Source organism: Meles meles, chromosome 6 (assembly GCF_922984935.1).
Source record: "Meles meles chromosome 6, mMelMel3.1 paternal haplotype, whole genome shotgun sequence".
NCBI lineage: Eukaryota > Metazoa > Chordata > Mammalia > Carnivora > Mustelidae > Meles > Meles meles.
This window is the reverse complement of record NC_060071.1, coordinates 18,359,784-18,375,211: the sequence shown is the minus strand read 5'-3', so window position 1 is coordinate 18,375,211 and position 15,428 is coordinate 18,359,784.

Genomic DNA, 15,428 nt, shown 5'->3' with positions numbered 1-15,428 from the left:
CAAAATGGATCCAAAATCTAAATTAGATTTAGATTTAGATTAAATTAGATTTAGATTTCAGATCCATTTTGAGTATATGGTGTGCAGTAGACACGCAAATTCGTATTTTTTAATGTGGGTATGCAGTTGTCCCAGCATCATTTATAGAAAGAACTATTCTTTTGTCCATTAAATGGTCTTGACATCCTTGTCAGAAATCACTTGGCTTTTAATGTAAGGATTTTCTGGACTGTAAATTCTATTCCATTGATCTTCGCATCTGTTCTTACACCAGTTTTGTTTATTGTAGCTTTGTGGAAGGTTTTGAAATCAGTAATTGTTGAATCCAATCAGTTGAAGGGTTGAATAGAACAAAAAGGCTGACCCTCCCATGAGTAAGAGGGAATTCCTCCTGCCTACCTTTGAGCTGAGACATCAGGAATTTTTTTCTACCTTCAGACTTGAAGTGAAACATTAGTTCTTCCTAGGTCTCAAATCCACTGGCCTTTATACTGGAACTACACCATCCCGCTCTCCTGGGTCTCCACTTGCTGATGGCAAAACTTGGAATGTCAGCCACCATAATCAGGTGAGTCAATTCCTTATAATGTGTGTGCGTGCATGTGTGCATGTGTGTAGTAACAGTAGAAAGATAAAGCCTTTCTTCAGGCTGAAATAAAGGACCACGCGGACAGGAAGAAGAGTGAGCAAGAAGAAGGAGCCCAGAGGAGGAGACACTGCTCTGAGGGGGCAGGACTCTTTACTGATTTAGTTACAGGTCCTCAATCTCCATCCATCATTCCATGCTCACCCCACGTCAACAAGGCCATGGGGTTGAGGAGTCCCCACTCCCCGGAGTTCATACATGAAATGCTTTACATCCTCCAGCTTCTGCCCCCCCTGCTGCAGAACCCCTTTTCTCATTTGGTACCAGCTCCTTAAGACATTGTTAAAACGTGGTAACTTGGGCTTTGGGGGGTTACTCATTCTATGAATTACAGTGTCCTGTTCCTTTGTCAAATCTTTACTCTTAAACTCCACATAAAACCCCTCTGTGTGCCCCCAATGCCAGTCAGAGCCAGGACACCGCCGTCTGAAGTCGGGGGGAGGCTGAGGTTTGTCTGAGCTCCTCTTTCCCCTCTTCTGAATGCTCACTCCCCCAGAGCCCAGGGGGTCCTGGGAGACAAGGGGTCCACAGGGAACTGCCTTGAAGCAATTCTGGTGGCTTCTGCTGACATCTCCCTTGGAGGACTTTGGGCTTTCCTTACTCCAGCCCTTCCAACGCTAAGGACCAGCCCCCCGCCAAGAGCCCCTTCAGCCTGGCCAAGGTATGGAACTCAACGCAACTCCCCAGGCAGGTGCCCATTGCTCCAGGAGCTCTCTAGCTTCTGTGCCCTGACCCAAGTTCCTTCATGAGGTACCTGTTTCTTCACGAGGAAACATCATGAGGTTCCTCCTTTGGTACCTGCTGGAGGCTTCCTTCCCAGACATGCCATGCGTGCCCCATTTCTTCAGGGCACGAGCCCCCTAGGGACCTCCTTACAAGAGCCTCTAGACCAAGGAGGGCCTGAGTCTCTTTGTCTATAGGCCCATTCGGGGGACACATCTCCCTCCACTCTCCTGTCAGCAGGAGAGAAAGAAATGGTCTCCTCACACTCACCGTGGTTCCCAGTGGCTGGGGTCCTTCCTTCTTTGCCTATTCTCTGACTTATATTGCTTGGAGAGGAAGGTGTCTGGTGAGTCAGAGCACGCATGAGGTGATGCCAAAGCAAAGCACAGGTGGGATCCTTAGAGGGAAGCTGGGGATGCTGGCTTCATGGAGGAAGGGCACAGGAGCCAGTGTGGCGGGAGACTGAGGGGCATGGATGGTGGTCCCAGCAGTAGAACCGTGTCCCTTGGCTGTAATTAAGGCACACCCCTACCCCTGAGTGTCAGAATGCAGATTCCCGTCGGTGCTCCCAGGTGGGGCTGAGGTTTGGGGATGCTGGCCCAGGGACTGGCCATGGAGTAGAACCCCCATTCCAGGGGCTCAAAAGCACCAGGTGAGATCTCTACAAAATTCTGCCTGGGTTGGGGGGAGACCTGGGTGGCTCGGCTGGTTAAGCATCTGCCTTCAGCTCAGGTCATGATCTCAGGGTCCTGGGATTGAGCCCTTCAACAGACACACTCAGCAGGGAGTCTGCTTCTCCCTCTTCCTCTTCCTCTGCCCCTCCCCCAACTCATGCACGCTCTCCCTCAAATCAATAAAAAAAATTTTTTTTTCAATTCTGCCTATGAAACCTCTCCTGTGCCCTCCCCCCATATGTACTCCCTCTCCTCTTTCATTTTATTTTCTACATAAATGACATGAACTAAGCATATAGGAACTGCCACCTAGAGAGGACCCATTACATACCACTTACCAAAATATCATATCTAATCCTCAAGGGGGGAAACTGAAGCCCAGGGAAGTTCCACAGCTGACCCAAGGCCACACAGCTAGAAGTGGCTGAGCCAGGGTTTGAACCCACGCAGCTCCGACGGTGGAGCCCACACCTAGCCACTCCAGGGCGCACAGCCACCGCTTTTGACGACTTCCAGAAGATGCAACTGGACATGAGCAGAGAACCGCTCCCCGGCTGAGATTAGAAGCACGCGCCGCTGTGTGTGCAAGCCTTGAACAGCTCACTTCTCCCTCCTGGCCTTGGTGTCCTCCTCAGCGCCCCGGGCAAGTGGAAGGCAGGAAGAAAATAGGAGAGTTGTGCCCTTATCTCCTCATGCAGCTTCTTAGTCCACCAGCTGGCTGCTCTTCCTTCTCTCACGCCATCTACTCAGGTAAGCCGCCCCCACCTCCCTTGTATAAAAGAGCTCCCTCTGGGGCACCTGGGTGGCTCAGTGGGTTAAAGCCTCTGCCTTCGGCTCAGATCATGATCCCAGGGTCCTGGGATCAAGCCCCACATCGGGCTCTCTGCTCAGTGGAGAGCCTGCTTCCCTTCCTCTATCTCTCTGCCTGCCTCTCTGCCTACTTGTGATCTCTGTCTGTCAAATAAATAAATAAAATCTTAAAAAAAAAAAAAAAAGAGCTCCCTCTTACCAAGGTCATGGCAGCCTGCCTTCTGTCTTCCCAGAGCACAGTTACCTCCTGTCTCCTTTCCTGAGTGAGCTCTGGGAGGCTAAGTGATCTCTCTCGCTGCCACCATGTTCCTGGGCTTCGCGTGGTACCCAGCCCTTGCCAGCTTCGCAGGAGAGCCTGGTCCATTGATGGTGGGTCTGGGTGGGAAAACGCATTGTGCTGGCTGCCGGCCAAGTCATGCCCCATTGTCTGGAAATTTGGAAATCTCTGCAGACACTCAAGACAGGTGTATGTTTGGTGACGTGTCTGGCGTTCTCGAAATGGATGGTGAAAGAGCTGGTGTGATGTCCCAGATAAGCTAGGCCACACCACGGGGGTTCGCCATCTTCCACCAAGTTCATGCAGGTGGGGCCGCTTTGGACAAACAGAACTGAAGGTAGGATCCCGCAAGGAAAGCTGCCTCACCTCCTCCCATGTTCTAGAACCACTTTGCCTCAATCAGCCACGTGCCTATCCTCCTTAAGTTCTTTTTATTTGCTTTTTTTTTTGAAAATTGAGATAGGATCACCCTGGGTGGCTCAGTTGGTTAAGCATCCAGCTCTTGGTCTCATCATGCCTTGATCTCTGGGTTGTGAGTTCAAGCCCTTCATTGGGCTCCGTGTTGGGTGTAGAGCCTTCTTAAAACAACTGAGATATAATTGACATATAATATTGTATTCATTTCAAGTGTACAGTGCAATGATTTTATATATGTACCATTTGTGACATGATCACCCCAACACATTCAGTTAACATTCATCACTGTATGTAATTAGAGTTTTTTTCTCATGATGAGAACTTCTAATTTTGTTAGCTTAGTGACTTTCAAATATGCACCATAGTATTGTTAACTATAGTCACTGTTCTGTACATCACGTCCCCAAGACTTAGTCATCTATAATTGGAAGTTTGTACCTTTTGACCACCTTCACCCATTCCGTGCACCCCTACCCCTCCACCCCCACCGCTGACAGCCACCAAGCTGTTTGCTGTATCTCTGAGTTTGGTTCTTTAGATTCCACATAACAGTGAGATCTTGGATTTTTCTGTCTGACTTATTTCACTTAGTTCAATGCCCTCAAGTTGCATCTGTACGGAAGGATTTCCTTCTTCTTACAGCTGAATAATATTCCTGTGTATCTTCTTTATCCATTTATCTATGAAGTTCTTTTATAATTAAATTTTAATAGATAATACACTCATGTGCTTCAAAAATAATGACATAGGGGCACATGGGTAGCTCAGTTGGTTAAGCATCCAACTCTTAATTTTGGCTCAGGTCATGATCTCAGGGTCGTGAGATCGAGCCCCACATCAGGCTTCACACTCAGCAGGGAGTCTGCTGAAGATTCTCTCTCTCCCTCCCACTCTGCTCCTCCCTGTTCACACATGCTTGCTCGCTCTCTCTAAAATAAATACATCTTAAAAATAAAATAATAATAATGGTGATATAAAAAAGAATACATCAGGCAATTTTGTTCCAGTCCTGTCCAACTTGATCTCCTCCTTTTTTCCAGATCTCAATAGTTTGCCCTGGGGAACCCCTGTATTAGTCAATGTTCTCCAGAGAAACATGAACAGTAGAGGAGGAGGAGACAGAGAGATCGATTTTAAGGAATTGGCTCATGCAACTGTGGGGCCTGGCAAGTCCAAATGGTGCAAGGTGGACCTGCAGCCTAAGATGCAGGGAAGCGATGAAGTTGCAGCTCAAGTCAAAAGGCAGCCCAGACACAGATATTTCTCTCCTTTGTTCTCTGTGCCTTCAACTGATTGGGTGGGGCCCACCCATCCTGTGGCTGGTTCTCTGCTTTACTCAAAGTCTACTGCTGTAATTACTCATCTCATCTAAAAAAACAAAAATGACTTCACAGCAATATCTAGACCGGCATTGGAACCAATGACCAAGTATGATGGTACCATGGGGTAGCCAAGTTGATGTAAAATTACCGTTTGCAGCCCCTCCTATGAATTTTTGTGTGGCCTTTCCCTATTTCTGTGTGCAAACAGAAGGAAATACAAATCCTTCCTTGAAACTTCATCCTACAAGCATAGCCTACGCTGCCTACTGTTTCGCACCCTGTTTGTTCACTTCGCACTACAGGGGGTGATCTTTCCTTATCTGCTCCTGAAACCCTTCCTCAGCTGATAACATCACACACATGGACAGTTTATTAAACCAGCGCCCCCTGGAGGGACACTAATCCATAACAGCCTTGTGTGTGCTGTGACTGATGACGCCTGTGGGAAGGATCTTCTGGATCTGTCTGAAAGCTCGGGAATCTTGTGGTTTCAGTTCTCCCAGTCCAGGTCTCTTTGTAGTAGTGATACTTGTCAAAGTTACCTGCTGAAGGGGGTCCCGGGTGGCTCAGTGGGTTAAAGCCTCTGCCTTCTGCTCAGATCATGATCTCGGGGTCCTGGGATCGAGCCCCATGTTGGGCTCTCTGCTCGGCGGGGAGTCTGCTTCCCTTCCTCTCTCTCTCTCTGCCTGCCTCTCTTCTTACTTGGGATCTCTGTCAAATAAATAAAGAAAAATCTTAAAAAAAAAAGTTGCCTGCTGAAACACAGCCTTCTCTGAGCTTCTGTCTGTTAGCAAGGACGAGGGCACCTCCTAGCCCCTCTCGTTGTTGGGACCTCAGGGAGGGCTGGCTGTTCACTGATGCTGCCCAACTGTCCTTTGGAAAGGGAGGGTATGGAAGTTTCCTCAGGATCCTTAACTTGACTCAAAGACCCTGAGGTCAAAGAGGCAGCCCTTTTAACAGCTAGGAGGGCATGTATATGCTGAGCTTCTCTGTAAACAGAAATTAAGAGCCTCAACTGAGGGCCAAGTTTGTTTTGGGAAAAAAGAAAGGGGGAAGGTCAGCCAGAGCAAACAGAAGACTAATTAAGCAGCCTGTGAGGCCTTATCAGGATCTCCTCAAGCAGCAACAAGGCATTTCCCGGGGTCCACAGCAGAGAGGCCCCCTGTGTAGAGCCTGGAGGCCCACTGCGACCACTGAGTGTGTGGTGAGATCATTAGTCATCTCTTAGGATTAAACATCTCTTATTTCCTTCTGTTGGCACCACAGACTGGTGGGCTCAAGAGAAATGTCCTGTCTCACTGCTCTGGAGGCTGGACGTCTGGCACCAAGGTGTTGGCAGGGTTGGTTCCTTCTGGGGCCTGGGAGGGAGAATCCGTTCCGGGCCTCTCGCCTACCTTCCGGTAGTTTGCTGGCCATCTCCGGCGTTCCTTAGCTTGTAGGAGCATCACTGTGACCTCTGCCTTTGTGTTCACACAGTGTTCTCCCTCTGTGCATGTCCATCTCTGTGTCCAAATTCCCTCTTTATAAGGGACACCAGTCACACTGAATTAGGGGCCCACCCTTTTCTGGTATGATTCCACTCGACCTACTACATCTGCAAATAGGCCTGTTCTCAAATAGGCCACATTCTGACGTGCCAGGGGTTAGGATTTCAACACATGCATTGTTGAGGGGCGCAATTCAGTCCATCATGGCGGTCGAAGGGTCTGGGCGGTCGTTCTATTAGGAGAACCCAGATCCCGGACAGATGGTCTTTTGGACATATATTTCACATCCCAGGCCCTGAGCAGAATTCGAAAAGGTGTTATAAAACCTGGGGATCAACATCAAGTGGCTTTTCTCTGGGAAACCCCCAGTTCTGGGAACAAATGAGGGTGTTTACAAAGCATCTGATGGAACAGTGTCCACGCATTACGCAACAGGGGCCCTGGCCACAGACACTCGTTTCTTTCTCCAGACCTTTGTCTGGGGCCCAGAGACACAGCCGTGGAGGAGCTGAGTTGGAACAAGCTGCTGAACCTGTTTCTTCATCTAAAAACTGGGGAGAATAATGCCGGCCTCAAGTACTCAGTGACCTCACTGGGGAGGACGGACAGTGCCCTCACTCTGCTGCACTTAACAGGTACCCCAAGGGGATTCTCACACTGCACTCACTGCGTGGGGCCTGTCCACACTGAGCCAGGTGACTGCGACTACCTTGGTCTGCTTTCCTCTTACAGCTGTCACTCAGGGTCCCTCTGCTCACCCCAGCTGGCTGGAGAGGGGCTCATGATTCCCCCAGGCCCCTCTGCCCTGCTGACCCTGGAGAACCCTACCCAGGGTCCTCCCATCACACATGCTCTCTTAGGCCAATGGGAGGGGACAAGCAGGGGTCTCTCCTTGGCCTTCCTCCCAGCTGGAAGACCCCAGAAGCGACCTGGGACCCTGAGGCGGAAAGGAGAGTTCCTTCTTCCACCAGAGTGGGACCTGCCTGGGGGACCACGTACAGCAGGATAATATTTGCAGAGCAGCTGCTGTGTGCTGGCCTTGCCCCTTTCCACGGCCCACGAGCAGCTGGGGTGCAGGGGAAACTCTCATCCTAGAACCTCCTGCAAGCTGGAAATTTAAAAAAAAATTTTTTTTTACATTTTACATTTGACGTTTTTTACATTTTGCATTTACATTTTACCCTTTTTACATTTTACATTTACATTTACAAATTACATCTCCATTTTTCACAGCTGTAGTTGTAAAATGTGGATTACACCTGCCAACAGGTGGTCCCGGTACCACGTCCCAGAGTGAGACAGATGTCCCTATGTAGGGTTTAGAGTCCGGAGAGACCTAGTAGGCCATTTGTCAACGAAGGAGGGGGGCAGCACTGAGCGGGCCTGACTTCTCCCACATTCATCCGTGAGATGAGTCCCTGGGTGGAGATGGGGGAGAATGGGAGGACAGTGACAAGAAGCCAGGTGTCAGACTATACAGGAATTCCCTGCAGTGGAAGGTGGGCCGTCAGCTCCCCCTTGCTGGCCTGCAGAGTTGATTAGCTCTACTTCTCTGGTGGGCAAATTGAGGATCAGAGAGACGAAGAACTTTGTTCAAGTTCACATGGGTGGAGGGGGTGAACACAGGGCTCCGGCCACCCCATCGACAATGGTGTTATTTGGAACTATCTTGGCCCCCCACTCCTGCCCTTCTGCATCTGAACCAGACGCCAGCTGAGCGCCTGTGCACCCTCTTGTGATCCAACCCTCCAGAGCACATGCAGGGTATCATGGCCAGGAACCCTTGGGGACCAGTCACAGTTTCTGCCCACCCCGTGGCCACTCCCTTCTGATGACAACACTTTAATGTTCCCTGGGGGAACCTCCCGCCCGTCACCGCCACCATCAAGCCATGGGGTTAAGGCAGCTCAGCATGGCCCAGCACAAGCCACTGAGAGCCCTTCCAGAAAATTCCTTTTCTGGAATTCCTGGGAAGGATGAGATCTTTTTTTCTTTAGTCCAGGGGGAAGGGAAGGATCTATCCTACATAGAGATGCTGTGAAACAGAGGTATCACCTCCTTCTTCCCTGGTGGCAGGGAGATCACACAGGGTAACAGGCCAAGTGCCAGGGTAGGGGCAGACCTTCAGAAAACGCTTCCCTTCTTTTTTTTTTTTTTTTTAATTTTTTTTTTTTTATTTATTTGTCAGAGGGAAGGAGAGAGAGAGAGAGTACACAGGCAGGCAGAGGTGGAGAGAGAAGCAGGCTCCCTGCCGAGCAAGGAGACCATGCGGGACTCGATCCCAGGACCCTGGGATCATGACCCGAGCCGAAGGCAGCGGCTTAACCCACTGAGCCACCCAGGCGTCCCGAAAACGCTTCCCTTCTTGTTGTCATGAAATGGTCATAGAGAGCGGAGAAAGCATCTAGAGGAAATATATGAAGCGGGCATGTCAGCAGAGGCGGTCTTACCATGACCCCAAAGCTTCAAGTGCAAGGGCTCCCCAAGGCTTTGCATCAAATTCCAGGCTTATAACTTTATTTCTTTCTCCACTAAGAGGATCCCTGTCTCCAAAGTGCACGAGTTCCATGTCCCAGAAACTCAGATCCGAGCCACTGTGTCAGGCACAGCATACGTGGGAGCTGAGTCTCCTTTGTCAACAAAACGCCAAGGGGGAGGCAGGCATTCCTGTGTCCTCCCAAGGCTAAATTCTTGTCTTGCAGCAATACTGATGTGATCAAATCATTCTGGATTGGGCTGGGACCTGGTTCCAGCCCTTAAACAAAATTGAAAGTTCTTCCTTAAAAACAAATCAGCATTTTACCCTAAAGTAATAAAGCAGAAGCCAGGAAGAACTTCAAGATACTTCAGTTTCCATTAAGGAGTGAGTTCGGGTCTCCAGGGGAAAAAACAAGGAAGGACTACTTCTCCTAGGGGCAAAACAAAAGCAAGGCTGTACAGGACCTCCCCAGGGAGGAAGCCAGGCCAACCCCCAGGGAAGAATTCACTGGAGGACAAGGAGCCAGATTTGGAGAGTGGGGAGATAGGGCTCATCGCACTGGCCTCTTGACCCCAGCCATCTGGGGAGCACAAAAGAGCTGAATGCGGGTTATACATAGATTATGATTATAGGTTATACATAGAATATGATTACATAGAAAATGCAACTGGCATGGAGGGGAAGACCTCTGGACAGGAACCCCCTAGCCAGAGCCTGTCCGCCTAGCCCAGGTCCCATCAGTAAGGACATCTGACATTTTCCACTCAGGCTGACAAAGGGAGTGACTGAAATGGCACCACCTCAGCTGGAAGGAGGTGCGTGGGTTCTGCCAACAGTGTCCGCTCCCATCACGAGGAAGGGGCAAGGAAGGACATACTCTTCCAGGCCAGACTGCCTCCCACCGCTGTTAGACCACAGGCTCTAGGCCTGGTCTTTTGCATTGTGCAGTCCAGCCATCTCCTTGCAAGACGTTGCTTCCTTCTAAGTGTCTGCAGTGTGTGTGGGTCAGGACGGGCCAGCTGACAGCGTGAGCTGGGTGCACGAGAGTCCTGGTCCATCAGCCCACACCTGGGTGCTGTGTGCTGGGTCTTCTTCCCTGGAGGGCACAGAGCTACAACCTCCCCGAGCAGCAGCCACCACAGCCATTTCTGTGTCCTCCCCTCCGCCGCCCCGACCCATGCCCAGTGCTCTGTGGTTCGCCCTATAATAGGGACTATAGTGCAGGGACGTGACTCTTCATGGAGGCCTTAGGGATTTTTGCAGAGAACATCATTGGTAAATCGAGTCTTGAGAAGGCAATCAGAACTCCTCCAACAGACAAAAGGAAAGAATGTTCCAGAAAGAACAAAAGGGGGAGATGTAAGAAGACATGAGAAGGTCTGACAGGTTCCTGGGAGAGGCTAAAGCAAGACAAGCAGGACCTGGCAGAAGAGAAGTCACAGGGAGGCCCAGGTGTGGCCGAGGGAGAAAGAACTGGGGAGGGGACCCCCAGGATCCTGGGCTGGCCAGTGATAGCTTTCCCTCTGTAGAAGTAGTGTTGGTACCTGGGTACAACTCTCAAGAAATGGAAGTGTGCCATAATATTAGACATCGTCATCTGGATATGCCCCTTTGGTATACCAGATACCTGTATTCCTGAGACCATAGCTAACCTCTTATTTACCTTCCGTTAGAGATGAGTTTGAGAACTTATGAGTCTGATACATTGAGAAGGTAGCCACCTCCACGGGCTAATTTGCAGAGTGCTGAGCTGTGCTACTAGCTGGTCACTAGATTCTGAAATGTCACCCTTTGGGTCATGTCCACAACTGTATCTCCCTCAAATATATATACATTATGGGCCAGTGATACTGACCTGCTCCTAACCTTGCTGGTTTCCCCCATCTGAGCTAATCTAGGAAGGAGGGAACATCCAGGCAAGAGGTGTGTGGGTCAGACTTGGGAGTTTATTAAACAGTTTTATGGACCAGCTCTGGGCCATACTAGGGCAGGTGAGCTTGGCGGGGGGGGGGGGGGGGGGTTTGAGGTGGAGGGTGGCAGGGACTATTCATAGCCAGTCACCCACTTCTGTGCTGGAGGAAGACTTCTGCATTTTCTTGTCAAAGCAGAGCCCAGGTTGGGGTTTGAACCTTTAGAGTCCAGTTTGATGGAGATGAGCCCTACCTTTTCTAATACAGATGGCATTAAGGGCCTTGGATAAAGATGCTCTTTTAGGCAAGAAGCCTGGGAACCTGACCTTTGACAGACTGAAAAATCGGTCCAAATGGAAATCCAAGAAAGTGCATCCAAAAAAGCAACATATCCGTTTGCTTATTGGGGTGTGTATGTTTATAAATATCCAGTTCTTTCAAAAGAACATAGCGCACCTCATGAAACTGACATGTAATAGGTTAATAAAATAAAAAAAAAAAAAACTAAGAGGGCCAAACTGCTCTCTTGGATTAAGCTTTCAATTTTTCTCTGAACTTCCTGGAAGCCAGGGCGAAAGGGGCACTTCCTAAGTTTTGTAACATTTCCCAGATTCCTCCCCTGGTCTACTTCCTCCTCACTCATTAGGTCTTCAGACCTTCGGTGAGCACTTACTGTGTGTTGGGCCTAGGGCTAATCCCAGGTGACCTGGTTCTCAAAGGGCTCTTAGCCAAATGCAATGTTTTTTCCATGTGATTGCAGACATGTCCAGCTCTGGGACATGAAATCAGCTCAGTGGGTCACAGCTAGCATCTTACAAAATGGAAAAGGACAGGATAGAAAAAAAAAAAGGGCACTGTCACATGTGACGAAGGAGGGATGATTTCTTTAAAAATTGATCTTGGGACACCTGGGGGGCTCAGTCAGTTGAGCATCTGACTCTTGGTTTTGGCTCAGGTCATGATCTCGGGGTCGTGAGATTGAACCCCACACTGGGCTTCACACTGGGTGGGGAGTCTGCTTGATATGTTCTCTCTTCCTCTTCTTCTGCCCCCCTCCCCCCAGCTGGCACACATGGGCTCTCTCTCTCTCTCAAAATAAATAAGTAAATAAAAAATAATCAACTAAAAATAAATTTAAATTAAAATGGATCTAGGTTGTAGGTATGGACATGAGGACCTTAGTGCAAATTCAGTGAGAAGGTGCCCATCACTTAAGACCATACCAAGCGACTGAACACTTTTAGAGCAAAGGTGGCATCACTGATAGCTTCAGCTAAAGTCAGGGACAAATTTTGTACTCCCCTTTCTATTGGATGACTCGCCCTTGCAGAGAAAACTGCCTACAGGCTGTCCCAAAATAGGGAGTCAGTTACCCTTCTTGGAAACTAACCCAAGTAACCAAGGGTCATCTCATTTTGGAAAGATTTCCGAAGTCATTGAAGAGCTACCTGGTCTACTGGTCATGTTCCCTTAAATATCTGAGGTGTCTTATGAACACCTCTATGGTACAAAGATCTAGTGTTTTGGAAAGAGGAAGAAGATAATTCCTGCCTTCCACACCAGAAGGAAGATTCCAAGGCATGGTGTTCCTGAAAAGAAAATTTGTTTACAATTGTTATCAACAATCCAAGTGAAACCTCCATTGGTCTCCACACAGGTTGTCAGAGCGTCTGACATGGACCTCCAGTTCCCAGCTATTGGAATAATTCAGTCTAGCCCTTGTTTTTGCAAGGATTACTACTTCAGGCCACTTATCTTACGTGTCCTGTTTGTCTACACCACCAGCCAAATGACAGTTTTCCACCCCACAGAATGACTAAGGAAGACCTCCAGAGCGGGGGTAGTTGATGTGGGGGGTTGTGGCAGGGCATTCCTGTGACCACCCTCAGTGGAAATGATTTGCTAGAATGACCCACAGAACTCAGAGGAGCTGTTATACTCATGGTTACAGGTTTTTTGGTTTTGTTTATATATATATATATATTTTAAAGATTTTATTTATTTTTTGACAGAGATCATAAGTAGGTGGAGAGACAGGCAGAGGGAGAGGAGGAAACAGGCTCCCCAATGAGCAGAGAGCCTGATGCAGGGCTCGATCCCAGGACCCTGGGATCATGACCTGAGCCGAAGACAAAGGCTTTAGCCCACTGAGCCACCCAGGCACCCCAGTGGCTACAGGTTTTTACAGCAAAAGGATATAGGTCAGTATCAACAAATGAAACGGTGCATAAGGCAGAGTCCAGGAGAAACCAGGTGCGAACTTCCTGTTGTCCTCGCCCCGTGGAATCACATGCACAGTGCTAAATTCTCCTAGCAATGACATGGGCAACATGTGCAAAGGACGGGGGCACCTGGCTGGCTCAGTCTGTAGAACATGGGACTCGATCTTGGGGTTGTGAGTCTGAGCCCAGTGTTGGGTGCAGAGATTACTTAAAAATAAACAAAATCAAAAAACAAAAACAAAACCAAAAAACACATGCAACAGGAAGCTCACCTTGACCATGGTGTCTGGGGGTTTTATCGGGGGCCAGTTATGTAGGTACGGGATGTCCATGTGACTGCCCTTAGGTCAAACTGATACAGCATGACCCAAGCCCCCCAGTGTAAATTCCATTGTTAACATCAAATATGTGGTGTGGCTCAAGGCCCCAGGTAATCCATGACAGTCTTCAGGCAGGGTATTATTCAGACTTAGAGGTTATCCCCCAGGAGCTGGTCAAGGACCATTTCTGAAGACCTTTGGGCTATGTTGAGTTTGGACAAGACAGGCCTCATGAGTTAACCCTTTACTACACAGACGTGCCATCACTGGGCGATCATTGGCTGTTGACAATGGACAAGAATGTAGAGGAAGAGCCATCGGATCACGGGCAGAGCAGTCTGGCAAGGGATGGCACATCCAGCACCAGTTAAATTTCTGATGCTTGGGAGGCCCACACCAGGGCAGGGCATTTTCCTTAATTCAGGAAACTCCCAACTCCCATAGGTGAATAGAGCACCACCGTCACCCACAGGACCAGGTAGGATGGTCAGGTGGGCACTTCTGTCTAACAGAGCCGTAAGAATTGCTCCCTCCCCTCCCTGAAGTTGCCCAGAACACTCACCTTTTTCCTAAAAGGGGCTGAGGTCAGGGTAGAAAAGACAGGAGGGACTGGAGTCATGGAGGAGGGGCCCTTTGTACCAGTAAATAAGGTTTGACATTTACCTTTTTTTTTTTTTTTTTTTTTTAGATTTTTAAAATTTATTTCTCTGAGAGAGAGAGCAAGCATGAGCAGGGAAGAGAGAGAGAAGTAGGGAGCCCAACATGGGGCTCGATCCCAGGACCCTGGGATCATAACCTGAGCTGATGGCAGGCACTTAACCATCTGAGCCACCAAGGAGACCCTTACTTTTAGTTGCATTTGGCCACTGCAGAGTCAGGATATTTGGGGCCACTGTCTCCTATCTCACCTGATGCCGGCCTGAGCTGAGTTTGGCTGTGGGGCAGGCTGGTCACCCTGTTTGTTTTGACCCCTCCCGCTTTTCATCCACAATGCAGACACAAGAAACCAATACAGGGCCTTCTTCAGAGCTCTGTGACCCTTCTTCCCCTCCTTTTGTCACGTGGCAGCCTGCTCCAAGCTCAGATTGGGCCTGAGTTTTCTTGGAGCACACAGGACAAACATGCCCGTGCTGTCCGTCTATCTCCACACTCTAGTGAACGGACAGACCCAGCATGGGGTTAGTGGCTGGGGGTCTGCAGTTAGATGTCCAGCTCTGCTGCTGGGTGGGCCAGGCAGAGGACTCCATCCTTCTGATCTCAGTTGCCTCATCTTGTAACATGGAGATCCCAGTAAGAGCACCTCGTAACAACAGTCTCAGGGGACGGTTAGGAGAGTGGAAGAATTTGGTGCTGGCTACCATCGCTGCTGGGTGAACGCTGGTGCATTTCACTCTGGGTGTGGGTGGGGTGGGCAAGACCCAACATCTACGCTCTAACACTGGTGCCCAGAGGTGGCTACCCGGGGGGATTGCAAGGAAGCTGGAGCATGACCCACTTGAACGTGTGAATGGCCCATTCATTAGTGGGCCATTCATTGCCCAGACTGATGTTGGGCCTGCTTCAGGGCCAGGGACTTGTATCAGGCTATACAAAAAGAAAAGCATGGGTGACTCAGGAAGATAGCCACAGGCCTCCCATCTGACTTTCTCCAGACTGTCACTAGTTACATACCAGTCACCCTTTTAAGAAGCAGAGAGGGAGGGTGGGAAACTCATGTGTTTCAAGTTAAGTCATGATGTTTGAAAGTTCATATTACCAAAAATTTGCCAAATAGATCCCATTGTGTGTATGACTTTAATGCTCACCAAAGATGGAATTTCAGCTCAGTGGGAGGTGGGTGAGCTGTTTCACGAACGGATCTGGCACAGCTGGCCATCCAACTGGAAGACAATGGAGCCTGACCCTATTTTATACTGTATACAAAAATAAATTCCCGAACAACAAATGATTTCAATGTTTTGTTTTGTTTTTAAAGTAATGCAATTCAGGGGTGTCTGGGTGGCTCAGTCAGGTTGAGCATCCAACTCTTGATTTTGGCTCAGGTCCTGATTTCAGGGTGGTGAGATCGAGCCCTGCATCAGGCTCTGCACTCAGTGGAGAGTCTGTTTGCGATTCTCTCTCTCTCTCTCCCTCTGTTCCTC